The following is a 20,874-nucleotide window of genomic DNA, read 5'->3' on the forward strand; positions in this document are numbered from 1 at the left end:
ACTCAGCTACTCAACAGAGAAGGCGCAGGGCTGGGATTCAAAGTGCAGGTCATCTGCTGCAGAGCTTTTGTTCTTAACCTGTAAGCCATACTGTAAATAATGAGGATGACAGTGGGAGGGGACAGAGGCAGCAGTGGGGGGGAGAAGGTCCCCAAAGGGATGAGAAGGAATGAAATCAATGGCCTGAGAGGCTACATTGCTACATGTCTCGTAAGTCAGACCAATGCCACTGACTTTGGACTGCAATGTGAATAGCAAGGCTTTTTTTTTTTTTTTTTAAACATTTATTTATTTTGAGAGACAGAGCGTGAGCGGGGTAGGGGCAGAGAGAGAGAGGGAGACACAGAATCTGAAGCAGGCTCCAGGCTCTGAGCTGTCAGCACCGAGCCCAACATGGGGCTCAAACCCACGAATTATGAGATCACGACCCGAGCCGGAGTCAGACGCTTAACCGACTGAGCCACCCAGGTGCCCCTGAATAGCAAGGCTTTAAAGAAAAGTTTATATTAAAAAATATCTTACGGTATCAAAAGCCAAAGAATCAGTTGGAGAAAACCTTTTTTTTTTTTTTTAATAGAGATCAATTTAAATATTGTTCTTCTGAAACCTAAAGATAGGACAGAAATAATATATGCTTAAAGTGACACATTTCAAGGACTCAAAGACAAGGTATAAAAACAATCAGGGACTAAAAGTCAACACAGAATAAATAAACCCAGGACCTGAATGTAGTCTTTAAAACTTACTCTTCTCTAAACATATCCCATAAAATTTTAGTTTAATCTGTTTACTTTAACCTAGTTTGTTCTAAAATAATGATGCAAAGAATAAAATAATGGTTGTCTAATGTTTCTTCATTAGATGTAAATGAAGCTGAACATTCTGAGCCAATGAAACAAAGGTTCTATATCAAGGATAAAAGAGAGAGGAAGAAGAAGAATATGCAGTATTGTTACTTCTCTATTACTGAGTCCCAATTGGAAGACATTTTCACCAATTAATAAGGACACAGGCAACATTTTAGAGGCAACCATCGCTGGTTCTTGGTTCCCAGAGCTGACTCACAGAATCTCTGAAACACTTGTTAAAGATAAGGCAGAGATTGCTCTCTTTTTATTACAAACTGCCATGTGAATGGGATAAGACGCAGAGTGCAGACTAGATATGCATGTGTTCCTTTCCTTCAATAAGGAAGTCTATAAATTTAAATCAAAACCGAAGTATACATATTCTGAGCCTAATAATCAAGAATAAACATAATTCCATTTTTAAAGCACAAAGCTATATTTAGTTTTGGTCAATTGTGCACTCAAGTTTCATGAGCTTAGTTTTTAGGAGCATGTTAGGACAGCAAATTTTTCTAGGAAGATCTCTAAAACTAAGTTATTACTTAATCCAAATTTTTAAAAAAGAAATGGGGAAATACAGATGCAAAAAAATTTCTGGCAACATTAGAGTATTTTAAAATAATTTAAAAGGTAGTAACAAGCTCACTAGTTGTTAATGTCTAACAGTACATGAATGGTCATAACATAAATATTAAAATCTGCTCAATACAGTATTATGAAACTATAGATTCTTTGGCATAGCATACATAAGAGATTATACCATATAAGTGAAAAACTATAATTTTTCTCTTCTATTCTATATTATCAATACTGTAATTATGATTACACAGACAAGATGACACAGTAGCACACGAGCTGTACTAAAGCTGAATAAATTGATAAAAGGCAAGAATGGATCAGCATTTCTCCATCTCAATATTCTGTAAAGTTGCTCTAATTTTACCTGTGTAAAAATGTTAAGATTTCACTAATCTTAGTATGTTGATACTTACAATCAACGAAATCTCTGGGAACAATCCATTCAAATACACAAATGCACTCAACAGAACCCAAAGGTCTGGATGAGCCTTGACTACCAAGCTTGGCTTGCCCACGTGACATCTCGCACCCACCCCCTGCCCATGTCACTCCTGGACACGCAACTACCTCCTAATTAGTTTCTCTACTTCCTGTCTCCCAATAATCCCCACATCAACCCATTCCCCCAGCAAAACCAGGAGTTTAAAAATGTCTGATCATAGCACTCACTCTCCTGCTTAAAACCTGATGGCTAGCAATAGGTCTTTAGCTGAATCCTGATCTAAATCTAAAAATGACATAGGAAACAGTAAGACATCTGAACATCAACCAGTCTTGGATGGCATGAAGAAATTATTGTTAAAATTTTTAGGTATGATCTTATTATGGTTATATTAGCTACATAAGACACACACACAGAAATACTTATGGATGAAATAACATGGTATCTGGAATTCGCCTAAAGCTTCTCTGGGGGTGGGAGGGAGGAAGAGTAAGGCTTACACAAAACAGATAAGACTGGCCATGAGCCGGTAACTGTCGAAGCTGGATGAAGGATAAAGCAGCATTCACTATATATTCTGTATGGTCCGAAAGGCTCCATAATTTTCCTTCCTCTTAGAATAAAGCACGTCTCAAAACCCCTTACATAAGCTGGTCCCGCCTAAGGCGCCTTCAGATGAACACATTTCAGCAAGTTCTTTCCCACGGATATCACTGATACTGGGATGAAAAGACATTTTAAGATTAACACCCCTTGTCTAATGTCCCATAAGACACCACTCTGCCTCATACATTATTTACTGATATGGAAATGACAAAGCATGCCCTGGAATATTCTTTCTTACCAAAGGTCTTCTAGCCCAGAATGATCCACCTTGATATATAACTAAACCTTAGATCAGAAACCAGACAGATTTTTGCTTCTCTAAAATAGCTATGAGATTGTTCTAAAGCTTCTGGGCAGATTCAGTTATTTCTTGGCATCCCCTTCCAGCACAGACATTTTGCTAATGGCTACCTAGTCTGGCCATTCACTGAATTTATCCCTGAATCCCTAAAGGCAGAACTCAAACCAAAGGCTGAAACAAGAAGGTGGCCATTAACAAAATTCTCGGGATAAAGCGTGTGCTAGAAGGTCACGTCAGTTCCTAATTATTCTTAAAACATTTCTCAGGAACCATGACTTCCAGGTGATAATGAACTTCTCCATGGAAAATAAACCAGGAGGTATCAAAAATGCTCATGTGGTGATAAAAGTGGTACTTTCTGCAGGTGTCCTTGGCCATCTGACACCTAACTCCAGACAGCCTTTGGAACTGTCAACAGGAGAACAAGAAAAGAAGTGACCTCTGCAGTATCTCCCCTTATTTCTGTTGTCTCCTAGTGCTACAGCTACTTTCCCCATTATGTGTGAGGCACCAGAGATAAAAAGTTAGAAAATGAGTAGATGAGAGACAAATAAATGTAATCAAACACTCTTGGTGCCATGACAGAAACCTACTTACGTATCAGCGAGAGAGAAGTGCCCAACGGTGGCAGGTAAAAAGAGCAGCGACGGTGTTAGGGGTGGAACTGTATCCCCGCAAAATTCATTGTTTTTTCATTGTTTTGGAAATTAGGGTCACTGTAGATGTAATTAGGTAAGGCGAGGTCACAGTGACATAGTATGGATCCCTAATTCAATATGACTGGTGCCCTTATAAAAAGAGGACATTTAGATACAGACTCGAATATAGGAAGAACGCCGTGTGAAGAAGGTAGGGGTCAGCTGAGGTGACGCATCTACAAGCCAAGGAACAGCAAAGACTGCCAGAAAGTCACCAGCAGCTAGCGGAAAAGCCTGGAACAGATTCATCTTCACGGCCTCAGAAGGAACCAACCCTACCAACACCCTGATCTTGCATTTCTGGCCTCCAGAACCGAGACACAATGAATTTCTGTTGTTTGAGTCACCCAGGCAATGGTACTTTGTGACGGCAGCCCCAAGAAACCAATACAGAGGGCTGTCTGGAAAGCTTCGCAGAAGAGATGCATTTAGAGCTAAGGAGTTGCTTCCAGGAGGCTCGGGGCAGGTAGCAGTCACCTGGTGAACGGGTATCTACTGAGCTTTAAGGACAGCAGCAGAGACAGCACGGTGAGCGAGCGGTCAACCACCCCCGCTCTCACGCGTAATGCCTGGCACCCCGCAGGAAGGTGGCGAAGGAGCCTTTAATGACCTACCTGAACTGTTCTCTCTTGCAAACCTTTCAGCCCCACTCACTGTCAGGATCCAACTCAAACATATCCTGCTCTGTGAAGTGTTCCCAAGCCTCTGAGCTTGGCACTTGGCCTCCAGGGTTCCAAGGAACTTTACACTCACCTCTGTTCGGCCACTTTCAAACAGGACCAAATTATCTGTATGTGTGCTTGCTCCATCACCAGTCTGTGGGCCCACAAAGAACAGAGACACTCAATCTCTAGTTCACTTTTGTAAACAAGCCCCGTGAGAGTGTTTCGCATACAGTAGGGACTCAAGAGAGACCCTGTTTGTTCCTGCAGTAGAGTGTCTGCTACAAGCGACACCCTAACTTCTCGGGAAGGGCTCTGTGAGGTTTGTGCCCAGAATGAAACTGCATCACCAGGACACACCCAATGGTACAGATGGTAGAATCGCCCCCCAACAAAACAGGAACAAAACACGTCGCTGTGAGAAGTGACGGAGATGTGAATCTGATTGTGAGAATCATTTCACGGCGTATACATACACATGTCAAGTCATCACGCTGTACACTTTATTTTGTAATTTTTTTTTTTTAACGTTTATTTATTTTTGAGACAGAGAGAGACAGAGCATGTACGGGGGAGGGGCAGAGAGAGAGGGAAAGAGAGAGAGAATCCCAAGCAGGCTCTGCATTGTCAGCACAGAGCCTAACTCAAGGCTCAAACTCATGAACCAAGAGGTTGTGACCTGAGCTGAAACTGGGAGCCAGTCGCTTAACCAACTGAGCCACCCAGGCACCCCCAAAGAGTGACAAGCTTTTAAACAGGAGGAGTGGACACTGATGGCTAAGCTCACACAAAGGGCTGGGACAGTGCTGCATGGATAGTCCACACCCTGTCCAGCGCCTGGGCTGGGAAAGCAGAAGAGACACAAAAACCATGGCCAAAAATTCATGCTAAGTTCTTAGAAACCTACAAGTCTGGAAGGGGTGCTATGCCAGTCAAAAGAGGAGTCCCTAATACCTACTGGCAGGAGGGAGTCCAACATTGGAGCCCTCTCCCAAATAAAACAGAACACAGCCAGAATGAGTTAGAAGCCCTCACTGCTCACAGTACCAGCGTCTTTCTCCACCTCCCCTCGAGGGCAAACACCCACCTTCTGTGTAAGATTCTTCTTCACAGGTTCAGGCTGACTGAGTGTCCTGCCCTGCTTGGGGCCTCAAAGCTAAGTACAAGCCTTTAATTACTCTGATCGGATCATTTCTATTCCTGTGTCTCCGGATGTTCCCTTGCTGATGAAACTGCTCCAAAGTCCCCTTTAAAATAATCGCTGCTTACTATTTGGTTAAGTGCTGATTTAAAACTCAGTCGTACACGCATTAACTCATGTTTTCCCACAGGTAAGATAACTGAGGCACAAAGCAGTGAAGCAGCCAACACGAGGGGTAGCATCTGAACTCCAGCTGCCTGGCTCCAAAGCGCCTGCTCCTAACAACACCGTACACTAACCTCCCCACCCATATGTTGTCCCAGCACAGATCCAATTAGAAAAGAAAGAAAAAATAAAAAGTCAAACTGAATCAAAACAATGCTTCCCGGCCTTGTGGCCCACACTCATGCTCCTTTTAATCAGGAAATGATAACCTGGGTGGGTCCTCTTATGTCCTCTCTCCCTTAGGATGGATGGTTAATTAACAAGTCCCCAGCCTAAATCTTACACAGTTTAGTTTTTGCATTCAGTCATATACCTGCTGTTGTTCTTTTAACTGTTTTTTTTTTAAAGGTTTCTCTCTTTTTTAATGTTTATTCATTTGCAGTGGCGGGGGGGGAAGCTAGCAGGGAAGAGGGGCAGAGAGTCTTAAGCAGGCCCCATGCTCAGCACGGAGCTCGACGAGGGGCTCAATCCCACCACTGTGAGATCGTGACCTGCCAAAATCAAGAGTCAGACGCTTAACCGACTGAGCCGCCCGGGCGCCCCTAACTATAGTTTTTTAATCAACCCTATGGTGTACTATTACAGAGTCGAGTTGCTTGTTTAAGGATGCACAGCCATAAATGGAAAAGCAAGAATCTGGAAATAAGACTACAGTTTGGAGCCTGTCCACATGTGCTGACGACAGGACCCTCCAGTCCAGGGGTTAGTGCGAGGCAGTGGACAAGCCGCTGGGTCAGACCCCAGTGGTCAGTCCCACTACTTCCACTGCAGAACTTCAACAAGGACCAAGTCTTCATCCATAACGTAGAAATATCTCCCTAACGTAATGAATCAAATGAGACAATGCAGCCTAGAGCACCTTGGGGGAAAAATGAGAAAATGCTACAGAGAAATAATTATCATTTCTAGGACTCTCAAACTCCACACCTAATTGCTCTCAATCCAGCTGAGGAGAATACAACTAGGAAATGCAAGGGACGGAGGAGAGAGCCCAGCGCAGGAACTTTATGGCAGCGTGCCAAAGGTCCCTGCAGAGCACCAAGCTCCCACCCAGCTCTGTCCACTTAACAACCCATTTGCAGGTGGAAAACGGACTCTGAGTTTCAAGTTCCTGAGGCCTCAAGATGAATAAAGGGCCAAGTCAGGCCACGGACCCAAGACCACTCGCTCCAAACGCCAAGCTCATCTGACCTCAACTGCTGTACAAGAAGTCTAAAGTGGAACACTGGCCAAGAGCAGGAAAGCAGGGCACTCTCTCCCCACCATTTAGCACAGAACAGACCTGAAGATCGGTTAAGTGCATGGACGGTGAAGAAATACAAAGTCATCCTCCATTGCTGATTTCACAAAATTTCCTTTCGTCCAGAAAAATTATAAAGTGACATCCAGCACTTTCAGATGGCACATGAGCTCATACTGATCAGTTTACTCTCAAACAAGGGCTTTTTTTTTTTTAAGATTCTATTTTTTGAGTAATCTCTATCCCCAACATGGGGGCTCAAACTCAGAACCCCAAGATCAAGAGTTGTAAGTTCCACCCACTGAGCCAGCTAGGTGCCCCAAACAAATGTTTTTCAAGAAAAAATTCCACATGGCATGCCTGGGGTGGCTCAGTGGGTTGAGCTTCCGACTTTGGCTCAGGTCATGATCTCACAGTTCGTGGGTTCAAGCCCCACATCGGGCTCTGTGCTGACAGCTCAGAGTCTGGAGCCTGCTTCGGATTCTGTGTCTCCCTCCCTGTTCCTCCCCTGCTCATACTCTGTCTCTCAAAAATAAACAAATGTTTAAAATTTTTTAATTAAAAAAAAAAGAAAGAGGGGCGCCTGGGTGGCGCAGTCGGTTAAGCGTCCGACTTCAGCCAGGTCACGATCTCGCGGTCCGTGAGTTCGAGCCCCGCGTCGGGCTCTGGGCTGATGGCTCGGAGCCTGGAGCCTGTTTCCGATTCTGTGTCTCCCTCTCTCTCTGCCCCTCCCCCGGTCATGCTCTGTCTCTCTCTGTCCCAAAAATAAATTAAAAAACGTTGAAAAAAAATTAAAAAAAAAAAAAAAAGAAAGAAAGAAAAGAAAAAAAGTTCCACAAAGGAAACTGCAATTCAGATTTCAAGAGAGGAATCTGGGAGAAAAAACTTTACATATGGTACCTCACAATTCAACAAATAACCCCCACTCCACGGGACAGTCTCCACTGCCATTACTCTACTGATCCACACATTCTAAGCCACATGCCCTGAACCACCGTATATAATCAAGGGCATAACTCAACTTCATCCTCCGATAGTGCCAACGACTTTCTCTATTTTTGCTCCTTCGCAATCCCATTACTGTCCTTCAATTACTATTTTTAGTTTTCACTATATTTTTACTGAAGCAATGGACTCTTCCAAAATTTACTGTTTTACTGAAACAAGACTCTTCCTGGATTTCATTCTATGAGAGTGGCTTACAAAGTAAGGGTCTGAGCTGGATTTCTGTTTCTTTTTCTGGGGGGAGGGAGAAGGTGAGGAAGTCTGGCAGGGTCATACAGAAGATTAAAAATACTGACCACAAAAACAAAGTGCTTTCAGAATGTAATGGTCAGTCACTAAATGTTCCTATTTGTGAAGTAACTGGTTCCTGTGGAAGACAAATGCTAACCAGAAGCTTTGAAGATAGTCAACCAGGGCTAAAAGACAGAGGGCACGTTGCCAAGTGCACTAAGAAATGCATATTCTACACACGCGAAGGTCGAGCTGCAGGCTCCTTTATTAACTCTGGGACTTCTGAAAACAGGGCCAGGTTTTTCTCTTTGGAGCTGGTCAGGAAGCACTTAAAATCACAAGCATAAGCCTAAGTAAAATTCTGCCAAAAGTATATTCTCTGAAAAGTAACTATGCCTGCTGACGGAGAACGAAAACCCTTTTATGCTATACTTATGAGCACACAAGTTTTTCGACGGTCTAGTTCTCACAAAAATAAGGATATACTGTCAGGTGCAAAAAGCAAAATACAAAGAATGATATATGTGTGGTGGTTTTTCATGAGGGAGAGGAGGGGTAAGAAAAATACCTGTACTTGCTTGTATTTGCATAAAGAAATGAAAGAAGAATATACAAGAAACTTAAAATGGTGGTTTTCTTTTGAGAAGTGAGAAGGATCTGGATAGATGGAGGACAGAGATGGCCAGGAGAGTCTTTACTGTTCATATATATATACATACATATATATATATATGTATGTATATATATACACATTTTTTTTTTTAAGTGTAATTTATAGGGGCATCTGGATGGCTCAGTCAGTTAAGTGTCTGACTTCGGCTCAGGTCATGATCTCATGGTTTGTGGGTTCGAGCCCCACATCAGGCTCTGTGCTGACAGCTCGGGGCCTGGAGCCTGCTTCGGATTCTGTGTCTCCCTCTCTGCCCGCCCTCCCCCACCTTGCACTCTATATCTTGCTTTCAAAAATAAACATTTAAAATAATTTTTTTAATAAAGTATAATTTATAAAAAAAAAGAAAAATTTTAAGACGTAACACCATGAAGAACATAAATAATAAGCATCACTGAAGGTATAAAATGAACAGAATACACAGTACATTGTATTTCCAGCAGCATGACGATACCAAACATTTGTTTACAGCTTATAGTTTAATATATATTGTTAGATGTTTTAGTAGGGTGGCCCTTTCCTGATTTTACAGGTGATAAAATGTAGGTTCTAAGAGACTGTCTCATCCTAAGTAGAGACTGCAAGAGTTGATAATGTAGAAGGTTAAACGAGCCCCTCCCAGTCTCTCCTCCAAAATGATTCTGTTCATATCAGAATCATTTATAACCCAATATTTCTTTACATCAGTAGTGGCTGATTAAAACGGGAGTATTTATTTAAATCCATATTGGCTCTAGTTTGCAGCCATGACTTCCATCTTGCCAAAAGCACTGGAGTTCCTGCCCTACAAGTACCAAAGGTCACTTCCTTCTCTAAGGAAGCAAATAAAATGCTCTTCGGTGTTAGAGAATGACAGACAAGGCTTAGCGCTAAAGAACAGGCCACTAATCGCACTGGCCTTGAAGTCTGTAGCTATTAGGGGACATGGTCCAGCTTGCTAATGGAGAGAGACAGACCAGGCTTTATGAATTTTCGTGGCCTATCAGCATCTCGCCCTGCTGTCTAGGGCACAGGAGGTCATCCTTAAGTGTGTTAACCTGAGGAGTTAGTAGGCAGCACAGCAGACATGAGGACCTTACAGCCTTTCTGACTCAATGTTGTAAAGGTCTCCGCAGTAGACCCCTTAACTCTGACCCCTTTGTTTCATAAAATTTTTTTTTGTTTATTCATTTTTGAGAGACAGAGGGAAACCGAGCATGAATGGGGGGAGGGGCAGAGAGACAGAGGGAGACACAGAATCCGAAGCAGGCTCCAGGCTCCGAGCTGTCAGCACAGAGCCCGACGCGGGGCTCAAACCCACGGACCGTGAGATCATGACCTGACCTCAGTCAACCAACTGAGCCACCGAGGTGCCCCTGACCCCTTCATTTTAAAAGCAGGAAACCTGAGGATCAGAGAAGTAGAAGACTCGGCACACAGGGAATCACTGGCAGAGAGCAGCAGCCTAAGGTATGTCTAGAGTCAATCAAGGCCAAGTGAGAGTTAGGAACTGTGTAATCCTGGACAAGCTGCTTTAACTTCTCTCTGGGACTCAGTCTCCTCATCTATAAACTGGATGTGGTGATGGAAACCTTGAGGGATATTGTAAGAATCCGAAATGCTGTCTGCAGAGCACTTAGCAGTGTTTGGCAGACAGGGCACGCACATTAACAAGCAGCTATGATTACTTGGGGCGCCTGGGTGGCGCAGTCGGTTAAGCGTCCGACTTCAGCCAGGTCACGATCTCGCGGTCCGTGAGTTCGAGCCCCGCGTCAGGCTCTGGGCTGATGGCTCGGAGCCTGGAGCCTGTTTCCGATTCTGTGTCTCCCTCTCTCTCTGCCCCTCCCCCGTTCATGCTCTGTCTCTCTCTGTCCCAAAAATAAAAAAAATAAAAAAATAAAAAAATAAAAAAAAAAAACAAGCAGCTATGATTACTGGACTCACCTAGGACACACGTGTACACACATAATTTATTTCTCATTATCACTATCACTATGTTAACATCCAAAAAGCTCTGAAGTCTTTAAAAATTCTGGATGATATCTGAAAGGGGAAATTATGAAAAGCTTTAATAACCATAAACCAAAAAGAGGTCAAAACCAAATTCAGACAAAGGAAAATTACGCCTCAAACTACATACCTTCATCAGTTTTTACTTTTCAAAATGGTGCTATTTCTTAAAATTTTTTTTTTTTTTCAACGTTTTTTATTTATTTTTTTTTTTGGGACAGAGAGAGACAGAGCACGAACGGGGGAGGGGCAGAGAGAGAGGGAGACACAGAATCGGAAACAGGCTCCAGGCTCCGAGCCATCAGCCCAGAGCCTGACGCGGGGCTCGAACTCACGGACCGCGAGATCGTGACCTGGCTGAAGTCGGACGCTTAACCGACTGCGCCATCCAGGCGCCCCTCAAAATGGTGCCATTTCAACGGACAAGACATTACTGCAGTGGAGGGGACAATCCCAACTTGAAAAGGCTCTGCACTTAGCCCGCAGACAGAAGTGACAGACCCTGGCAGAGGGGCCAGGCAGTTGGCACGATGAGTGAGTAAGTGGCATGGTGCATTCGAAGGGGAGAAGTGCTACGGGAGGGGGCCAAGAGGACAAGGAGGTGGGGAGCAGGTCCAAGATTAAGGAGGAGGGCGGAAGAGGACTCTGGAGAAGGTGACATCACCCTCACCATAATGGTGAGGGCATCCAGACACTCCAGGCACAGGGACAGCCAGAGCCAAGGCCAGGAATGAGGACCGGCATTTGCCTGGAGATAAAACAAAGTCTGTTTCTCATCATTTTCTTCAAGCATTAAAATATTTCATTTACATTCAGGTAAATAAGCAAAGATACGAAAAGGTCCACTCAACCCTAACTTGTCCCAAACAGGACTCTTAATCTTCCCCTAGTCTTGTCTCCCTGCTTCTACCCTCAAACTCCTGTAACTTGTTCTTCATAAAAATATAATCAAACCATGTCCTGCCCCTGCTTAATACCCACCAATGGCTTCCCACAGCCCCTGGAATAAAATCTGAAATCCTGACCAGAGCTGGCAGGGACCCTCCAAGGTTGGCCCCTAGCCATCTCTCTGCCGTGATGTCCCAGATACGTCAGCCTCTCTTCTGTCCACAAACACACCCAACCCCTTCCTGCCTGACAGCTTTACACTTACCTTCTCTCTGCCCACAACAAACTTATTCCAGCTTCGCCGAGTGTCTTACTCCTTATTTTAGGAGCAAGTTTTGGGTCAAATTTCACCTATAAATTTTGAGATTAGTTTCCCTGCCCACCCTAGAGTAGCCCCTACTCCCACCTCTCTCAAATCACCCTGGGTTTTCTTTGCCTTCAATGCACTCATCACCACTTTCAGGGCACAGACTCTGGAGCCAGACTGCTTGAGTTCAAATTCCAGCTCAGCCACTTACCGACTCTGTATGCTTGGGAAAATTTCTTAACTTCTTCGGCCTCATTTCCCACATGTGAAATAATAAGGCTTAACAACAGTACCACCTCAATGCATGTAAAATGCTTGGAAACAAGTATCTGACACATAGGAAGCATTCAAATGTTCATTAGTATCACTGTCAGAAATGAGTATTCCTATCTCGCTATTAGAATATAAACCCAATAGGGCAAGAGGCTCATCTGTACCATGTACTCCTGTATTACAGACTCACACTTTATACACATAAATATAGGGGGAGAGACAGACAGACAGACATGTCCAATCTAACATTCTGGACTGGTAATGCTAATATAAGCATTTGGATGCTAGAGCATTTGACTGTAAGAAAAGCCATCACCTTGCTTCATTTAATCACAACTGACATAGGACTCAAGAGACTCTGGGGACGCAAGCAGCTAACTAAACAGGCTCCAAATCTCCACCTGCCACTCACAAGGACAGCAAGTGGACAATCTGTATATCAAATTGGGTTTTGTGTTTTGAGGTGCCTGGGTTTTACATTTCCAAGAATTACGTCAATTCCCAAAGTCAGTATACAAAGCAAGGCCAGGAGCTCTATGTGTCTCTAGCTGACTAGATTTGAAGATTCAAGCAAGTGTAACTCCCAGAGGCCGGAAAATAAGAAAGAATTCCAGACCTCACAACTAAGTGTGCATGGTAATACAGTGAGGCTCATAAACACTGCATAAGATCCAGCCGAGCAAGATAGGAGGCACAGGTTGGCCAGACACGTGTAAGTATAGAAAATTCTATACAGATGTGATGAGGAAGAAAAAACCCACGCTGCAACCGAGTTAAACACATTAGGAAGGACCGTCTAACAACACTAGCATGAGAATGTTTCCCCCAAAAAGTACATTAATCGGTATCAGGGGGAAGAGTTTAATAGTTACAGAGGAGTAGGATGGAGAAGTATTTAGTCATAAAAATGATCTTAAGAGCAGTATGTAAGACACGGGCAACACTTCAAGTTATTCAAACGGCATGCACAAAATATCACTGCAGCTGTGACAAGTACACAACAGTGACAGAGGCCAACACGGCTAGACAGAGGCTCTGTCATCCGCTCCTTCACTCCACAACCCCTAGTATCTGTTGGCTGAAATAAGAACAGGCTGTTTGCTCGGCCAGCTCTGTGTGATCCCACAGCTCTGTTCTCCACCTGGAATCTGCCTGGAATCAATATTCTAAGGGAGGCAGTACATGGTAAGAAAGACTGTGAGTGGACAACCCTCAGGTCCCACAACTGTGGAGAGGACAGCGACGCTTAATGGGAAGAAGGGAGGACTGTCGCCAGGGTTCAAACTCCAGCCCAGATACTACTAAGAGGGTATCCTGGGCAAGCTATTTGTACCTCAGTTTTTTTTATGGTTAGAAGGGGATCAATAAAAATATCCACCTCGCACAATTGTTGAGTGAACATGACGTGCTCAACACGATGTCTGTTTGATGCAGTCCCATGCACCTGCCAGTGTAATCATGACAGCTGGTGCCTGAAAACACCGACCCTCGGTCACAGACGGCATCATTGTTCATATCTCACCCACCAAGCCAGATCCAGACTTTCAGAGGAATGAATACCAGAGGAACTCCCTAAAGTTACTGAGTAGACAGATGTGGTTATTAAACAGAAAGATCTAGTTAACTGAATATTTTGATTAATAAAATTGCCGGTTTTCAAAACCCTCAAATATAATAAAACATACTTAATACTAATAAATACTGAACAAATCAACCTTTGGTAGTTAAAATTCTCTAGAATCATTTATGTACGTAAATGAATGTCAACAGCTCTCAAATACAAACCCCTTATTTTAAAAAGTACTAAATATGTTGGGATTGAAGGAAACCCTGTAATCTTTGCATACCCCTTTGGGTTAAAAATGAAAACAAAATGGCTAAAAACAAGAACTATTTAACATCTGTATATGCATAGGTGCTTTTATTTATTATTTTTTTTAACGTTTATTTTTGAGACAGAGAGAGACAGAGCATGAACGGGTGAGGGGCAGAGAGAGAGGGAGACACAGAATCGGAAGCAGGCTACAGGCTCTGAGCCGTCAGCACAGAGCCCGAAGCGGGGCTCGAACTCACGGACCGCGAGATCGTGACCTGAGCTGAAGTCGGACGCTTAACCGACTGAGCCACCCAGGCACCCCTGCATAGGTGCTTTTAAAACCTTGGGGCGCCTGGGTGGCGCAGTCGGTTAAGCGTCCGACTTCAGCCAGGTCACGATCTCGCGGTCCGTGAGTTCGAGCCCCGCGTCAGGCTCTGGGCTGATGGCTCGGAGCCTGGAGCCTGTTTCCGATTCTGTGTCTCCCTCTCTCTCTGCCCCTCCCCCGTTCATGCTCTGTCTCTCTCTGTCCCAAAAATAAATAAAAATAAAAAATGTTGAAAAAAAAAAAAAAAAAAAAAAACCTTAAAATCATGGGCACCTGGCTGGCTCAGTTGGTAGAGCACATCCGTGACTCTTGATCTCAGGGCTGTGAGTTCAAGCCCCACGATGGGTGTGGGGCCTACTTTAATGAATGAATGAATGAAACCTTAAAATCATGTGGCTATTGATTAAAATTTTAGAAATAAAACCTTTTTAATCCAAGGGAAAAAACAACTTGGAGGACAGTCGAAAAGAGTCACATTCTGGAAACCACTTACTGTTGATTTTACCCAGACATGTTAAGTGGCCACTGGAACTGTAGAAGAAATGCAAGATACAGGGTGAACATTAACAGTATATCCCCATAGGAGATCCTGTTTAAGCCCAGCAGAAGCCAACTGCTCTTTTCAAAGGAGAAAAAAAAAGTTTATCCCTTTCATTCATCCCATTTCATTTAATACCTGAATAATACTAGCACTTTTAACCTAAACAACGCAGCTTTGAAATGAGCAAATAATTCATTCTTTCCCAAGTGTTTTATACTGTGTCTAGGAAAATCTTGAGCCTTGGTTTCACAGCCTGTTCTTCTTGTGGTTATATAAAATAGAAACAACCCACCAAAGTGTTCAGATCCAAGCTGCAAATGAATAGCAATGTTCTGTTTACTTAGGGGAGGCAATTCTATTCAGGTCCCAAAAGCATGGCATACTATACTTCAAAATTATTTCCACACAACAGTTCAGAACCCTTCTGAAAAACTACAGCCTATTTTAACAAGCCAGTAAAAATGCAAGGCACTCTTGGGGCACCTGGATGGCTCAGTCGGTTAAACGTCCGACTTCAGCTCAGGTCATGATCTCTCAGTTCATGAGTTTGAGCCCCACATCAGGCTCTGAGCTGTTGGCACAAGCAGCTGTTTGTACCAACAGCTCAGAGCCTGGAGCCTGCTTCGGATGCTGTCTCCCTCTTTCTCTGCTCCTCCCCTACTCACGCTCTCTCACAAACAAATAAACATTAAAACTTTTTTTAAATGCAAAGTACTCTCAAAATAATTGTAACATGGCAAATAAAATAAACATCCCAGAGGGGCGCCTAGGTGGTTCAGTTGGTTAAATGTCCGGCTTCGGTTCAGGTCATGATCTCGCAGTTCACCTGGGAGCTCTGTGCTGACAGCTCGGAGCCTGGAGCCTGCTTTGGAATCTGTGACTCCCTCTTTCTCTGTCCCTCTCTCGTTCACACTATGTCTCTGTCTCTCAAAAAGTAAATAAATGTTAAAAAAAAAAAAAAAAGTTTTATTTTTAATTTTTTTATATGAAATTTATTGTCAAATTGGTTTCCATACAACACCCAGTGCTCATCCCAAAAGATGCCCTCTTCAATACCCATCACCTACCCTCCCCTCCCTCCCACCCCCCATCAACCCTCAGTTTGTTCTACGTTTTTAAGAGACTCTTATGCTTTGTTTCTCTCCCACTCTAACCTCTTTAAAAAAAAGTTTTTTTAAATAAACATCCCAGAAAATGTGACCCCTTCAAAAACTGCTAGTTGCAGGGCCTTGCCTAGGGTGGGAGCTCAAATGCAGTTGCCAAATGAAATAGCAGAAAACTGTGTTCTAAAACAACTGCTTGAAGAGTAAACCTGACAATGGAAAGTGTACAGTAAAAGAAACCCCCAAATGGGTTAGGATTAAATATAAAGTTTTACTTCCAGGGGCGCCTGGGTGGCTCAGTCGGTTAAGCGTCCGACTTCAGCTCAGGTCATGATCTCACAGTTGGTGGGTTCAAGCCCCGCGCCGGGCTCTGTGCTCACAGCTGGGGAGCCTGGAGCCTGCTTCAGGTTCCGTGTCTCATTCTCTCTCTGCCCCTCCCCCACTTGTGCTCTGTCTCTCTCGTCTCTCAAAAATAAATAAAAATGTAAAAAAAAAATTTTTTTTTTTTTTAAGTTTTACTTCCTTTTTGACTCACAGACTCTGAAAAGGAAACAGAGGGATCACTGAGATTTCCCCGCTCTGGTAGATCGGAAGTGGCTGCTTTGTCATTCCTCTGACCTCTACTTGAGGATGAATGTCTTCCCTGTGTTTGTTTACGTCTCCAATTTCCCACAGGGTCTATTAATTTCTTTGTCCACCTACCTCTCAACTCCTGATGTAGTTACTCCTACAAATTAAAAAAAAAAAAATAGTATACCTACTGACTTTTTGTCATATTTGATTCCCCAGACTATTACTTTCTAGAATTTTATTTTTCAATGAATATTTTAATATTTTGTATACTGAGGTCTGCAAACTTCTCCCTCTGAACTCTTCTCTTTAAGAGACACTCCTCATTCCTTCACAGACGCAAGTCCCACAAATGTTCCGAGACAGTTTTCAGGAATCATCTCTGATAAACATGCTATCGTGCTTTCCCCACAGTCTATAATTATAAACATGTGTCCTTAATCCATCTGGACTTTATTTTCATGAATGATGTTTTCCAGTTATCTCATCGCCGATAATGGCCTCTCCACAGAGACACATGGGCGTGGTTCCCTCCCGACAGGGCCAGGGACACACAGGCGAGCTCTGGGGCAACAGCACCCCACCGCTTCCTCCCATCTACACCACCTGAGCTGCACCTCGGTGGCCTCATCTATAAGGAAATACCCTCAAGTCACATGTCCCAAGGTTGTTGGGGCAATTCGAAACAATAAACGTAAAATGTCTAGCACGATGTCTGACACAGTGGATACCCGATAAATAGGAACTATTTTAATTATCTAGTTTCTAATGGGAATACAAAAGTAATATGCCAAAAAATTCACTTCAGAACTTCAAGAACATTAGGTTTAACCAACTAAATGTTAAAACACATTATTTTAATTAAAAGTTAATTCTCTTATAAACTCATCTTATTTCATCTTTTTATATTTTAACTAAAAAACTACCGTATTCTATCTGTATCAACACACAGTGGCACTAATTAATTGAGATTTCTCACTTTAACTCCATCCCTCAACCAACATTCTGGTGTGGCTTACTGAAACTGATGGGTGTGGTTCTGAAAACAAGGCTGGGCGAGGCACTAAAGATAAGCCAACTAACCATCTGTTTCACTAAACAAATTTAAGTGAACTTCGATGTACTCCATGCAGTTTGTATTTCCAAAATCCATCTGATAAAACTGGTACAGAAAGAACCTGGCTTGGGTCGTCAACAAAATTCCATTTGCCTCTCAATGCTAACTGATTTATAAACCCCACTGAATTCACATTAGAGTGCAGAGCCCAGGACCAGACCACCTGGATACTGATCTCAGTCCACCACGTACTAGCTCTGGTCATCCCTGGGCACGTTTCTTCACCTCTCTATATAAGCTGTAGTTTTTTCCTCTGTAGAATGAGAACGACAGCATTATCTACCTCCCTGGTTTAAGATTAAATGAGTGAACTCAGCACTGCTGAGAGTTCCCTGACAGCGGGCGTCACGGCTCTGTGCTGTCAATCTTTAACACAAAAGCGAGACTGCAAGCTTACTGAAGGCAGGAGCTACTATACCACTTTACCTTCTGACATTCCCAACACAGTACTTGGAGCACAGACCTTAAACAATGCTTATTAATAAAAGGGGAAAAAAGGGCAGTGAGACAAAACCTTAGAAGAGTAAATCTTTAGCACCAGAAGGAAATTTAAAAGTCATCCAGTCACTTTACAGATGATAAAACTGAGCAAAGTCGTGACTTTACTACCAAAGTCTCACATGCTGGCCAAGCTAGCGCCAGCTCCTCCCACGCCAAGAATGCCAACACATCTCACTACACCCACCCTCAAAAGTGTGCATTTTACAATCACCTCATACTGAATACGCTTTCCTAAGTTTTAAACCACTATTCCACATTCACAACCACTATTTCCATTACTAGTAATCACCACCTGGAGATCAAGTAAGGCCATTATCTGACAGGCCCTACCACTCAATAAGGTTTTCCATAAAATCAAATGCAATTCACACGTAAGAAATATATGAAACCTCCAAGGGCTAAACAAACGAACAAACAAAAAAGGCCCCAAACCATGAGAATGAAACTAGTAACTCCAAATGGGAATCACTCACAAGGGGCAGCATTACCAAAGGTCAAATACCAAAAATGAGCATTGCTGAAGGCAAACAAAAGAAGGAGCTAATGAGCTAATGAACTCTGAAGAGAGTGGAATGGTCTCAGGAGGGCAGTGACCCTGGCTCATGACAGAAGTAAATGCAGTCCTCGCAGGAAAAACATCCTCAACGTTGATCCCCAGGTTTTCCCCAGGTTAAAGTCAACCAAATATAAGGTCTTAGTCAAAACTTCAACAAACCCAAAAACAATCTCCATGAGTGACCATCATCAGAAACAATAAACCATACATTTAGGCCCTCAAAGACTTCAGATACTAATACAGAACACAGAACAACTATGTACAAAATGTTCAAAAAATAACCACAAATAGGACAAGCCTCAGAGACTATCAAAAATGAGCAGCTGAAAAAGAAACCAAACAGAATTTCCAGAAATAGAATATCGAAAAAAATTCTTTACAAATCAACTAATGAATTAATAGCAGCTTTGACACAGATAAAGAGGAATTAGTAAATTAAAAGACAGACTTGAGGGGCGCCTGGGGGGGCTCAGTCAGTTAAGCCTCCAACTTCAGCTCAGGTCATGATCTCACACGGGTATCGAGCCCCATCTCAGGCTCTGTGCTGACAGCTCAGAACCTGGAGCCTGCTTCAGATTCTGTGTCTCCCTCTCTCTCTGCCCCTCCCCCACTTGTGCTCGTGCACTCTCTCTCTCTCTCTCTCAAAAATAAATGAACATTAAAAAAAAAAAAAAAAAAAAAAAAAGAAAGGACAGAACTGAAAAATTCCCCAGATGCCAGCACGGGGAGACAAGTTGATACAAACTATGTCAGAAGAGACAGAATAAGAAAGTCCACTACACATCTGCTGGAATTACAGGCAGAGATAATAACAGTGAAGACTCTGCAGATGCTGCCACCCCAGAGCCTGCCCGTGTGGCCCAGCCATGATCAATCCCACTGTGTTCTTGGACATCACTGTGGATGACGAGCCCTTGGGCCACATTTCCTTCAAGATGTTTGCAGACAAAGTTTTAAAGACAATAGAGAACTTTTGTGCTTTGAGCACTGGGGATAAAGAATTTGGTTATAAAGGTTCCTGCTTTCAGAGGATTATTCTGGGATTTTTATGCCAGGGTGGTGACTTCGCACAACATAACGGCACTGGTGGCCAGTCCATCTAGGGGGAGAAATGTGATGATGAGAATTTCATCCTGAAGCACACAGGTCCTGGCATCTCGTCCATGGCACATGCTGGACCCAACACAAATGGCTCCCAGTTTTCATCTGCACTGCCAAGACTGAGTGGTTGCATGGCAAGCATATGGTCTCCAGCAAAGTGAAAGACGGCATGAATGTTGTAGAAGCCATGGAGTACTTTGGGTCCAGAAATGGCGAGACCAGCAAGAACACCACTGCTGACTGGACAAATCTAATAAATCTGACTTGCATTTTACCTTTTAACTTAACTACCACACCATTCCTCTTGTAGCTCAGAAGGGCACCTCCGCACCCCCACCTGCTTGAAATACCCTATAATCTCTGCGCTTCTGCTGCGGTTCTATGGGTCCCTTATTATCCTTACCCACCTCCAAGTCTAGCTGGATTAGATTTAAGTTTGTGATTATGAAATAAAAACTAAACAAGAACAAAAAGAATAGTGAGGCATCAATATAATATCCAAGGACAGAATGGGTAACAATTTTACCTAACTGAAAGACACAAATCCCCAAATACCAAGCAAAATAAAGAAAAATACATATCTTATACATACAGTAATGAATCTATAGAATAGCAAAGGCAAAAAAAAAAAAAAAAAAAAGATCATCTACAAAAGAATAACAATTAGACACTGGCAAGCTTGTAACAGAAACAACAAAAGTGGAGGAATAGAGTATCTTCAAAATGCTAAAAGGAAATAACAGGCAATCTGGATTTGTATAACAAGCAAAACTATCCCTTAAGAATGTGCGTGAAAATAGTCACTTCAGATAAACAAAAACAACAGTACCATCTACAGACCTGCAGAAAAGGAACTTCTAAAAAAGAAAAAATGACCTCAAGGGAAAACAAATCAGAAATGCCATGGGCGGGGCGGGGGGGGGGGGGGGGGCGGCGCCTGGGTGGCTCAGTCAGTTAAGCGTCTGGATTCAGCTCAGGTCATGATTTCATGGTTCATGAGTTCGAGCCCTGCATTGGGCTCTGTGCTCACAGCTCGGAGCCTGGAGCCTGCTTCAGATTCTGTGTCTCCCTCTCTCTTTGCCTCTTCCCCATTCATGCTCTCTCTCTCTCTCTCTCTGTCTCTCTCTCTCTCTGTCTCA

The 20,874-nt window shown here is 43.2% G+C and overlaps 1 protein-coding gene and 1 pseudogene across 10 annotated transcripts in view; one reads left to right on the forward strand and one right to left on the reverse strand.

Moving 5' to 3' along the window:
* Window positions 1-20,874, reverse strand: part of ADD1 (adducin 1) — an 88,832-nt gene that overhangs the window by 48,752 nt on the left and 19,206 nt on the right. The gene's annotated exons all lie outside the window — the stretch shown is intronic.
* On the forward strand, window positions 19,501-20,045 carry LOC131508104 (peptidyl-prolyl cis-trans isomerase A-like; annotated as a pseudogene).

This window comes from Neofelis nebulosa, chromosome 3, assembly GCF_028018385.1.
Source record: "Neofelis nebulosa isolate mNeoNeb1 chromosome 3, mNeoNeb1.pri, whole genome shotgun sequence".
NCBI lineage: Eukaryota > Metazoa > Chordata > Mammalia > Carnivora > Felidae > Neofelis > Neofelis nebulosa.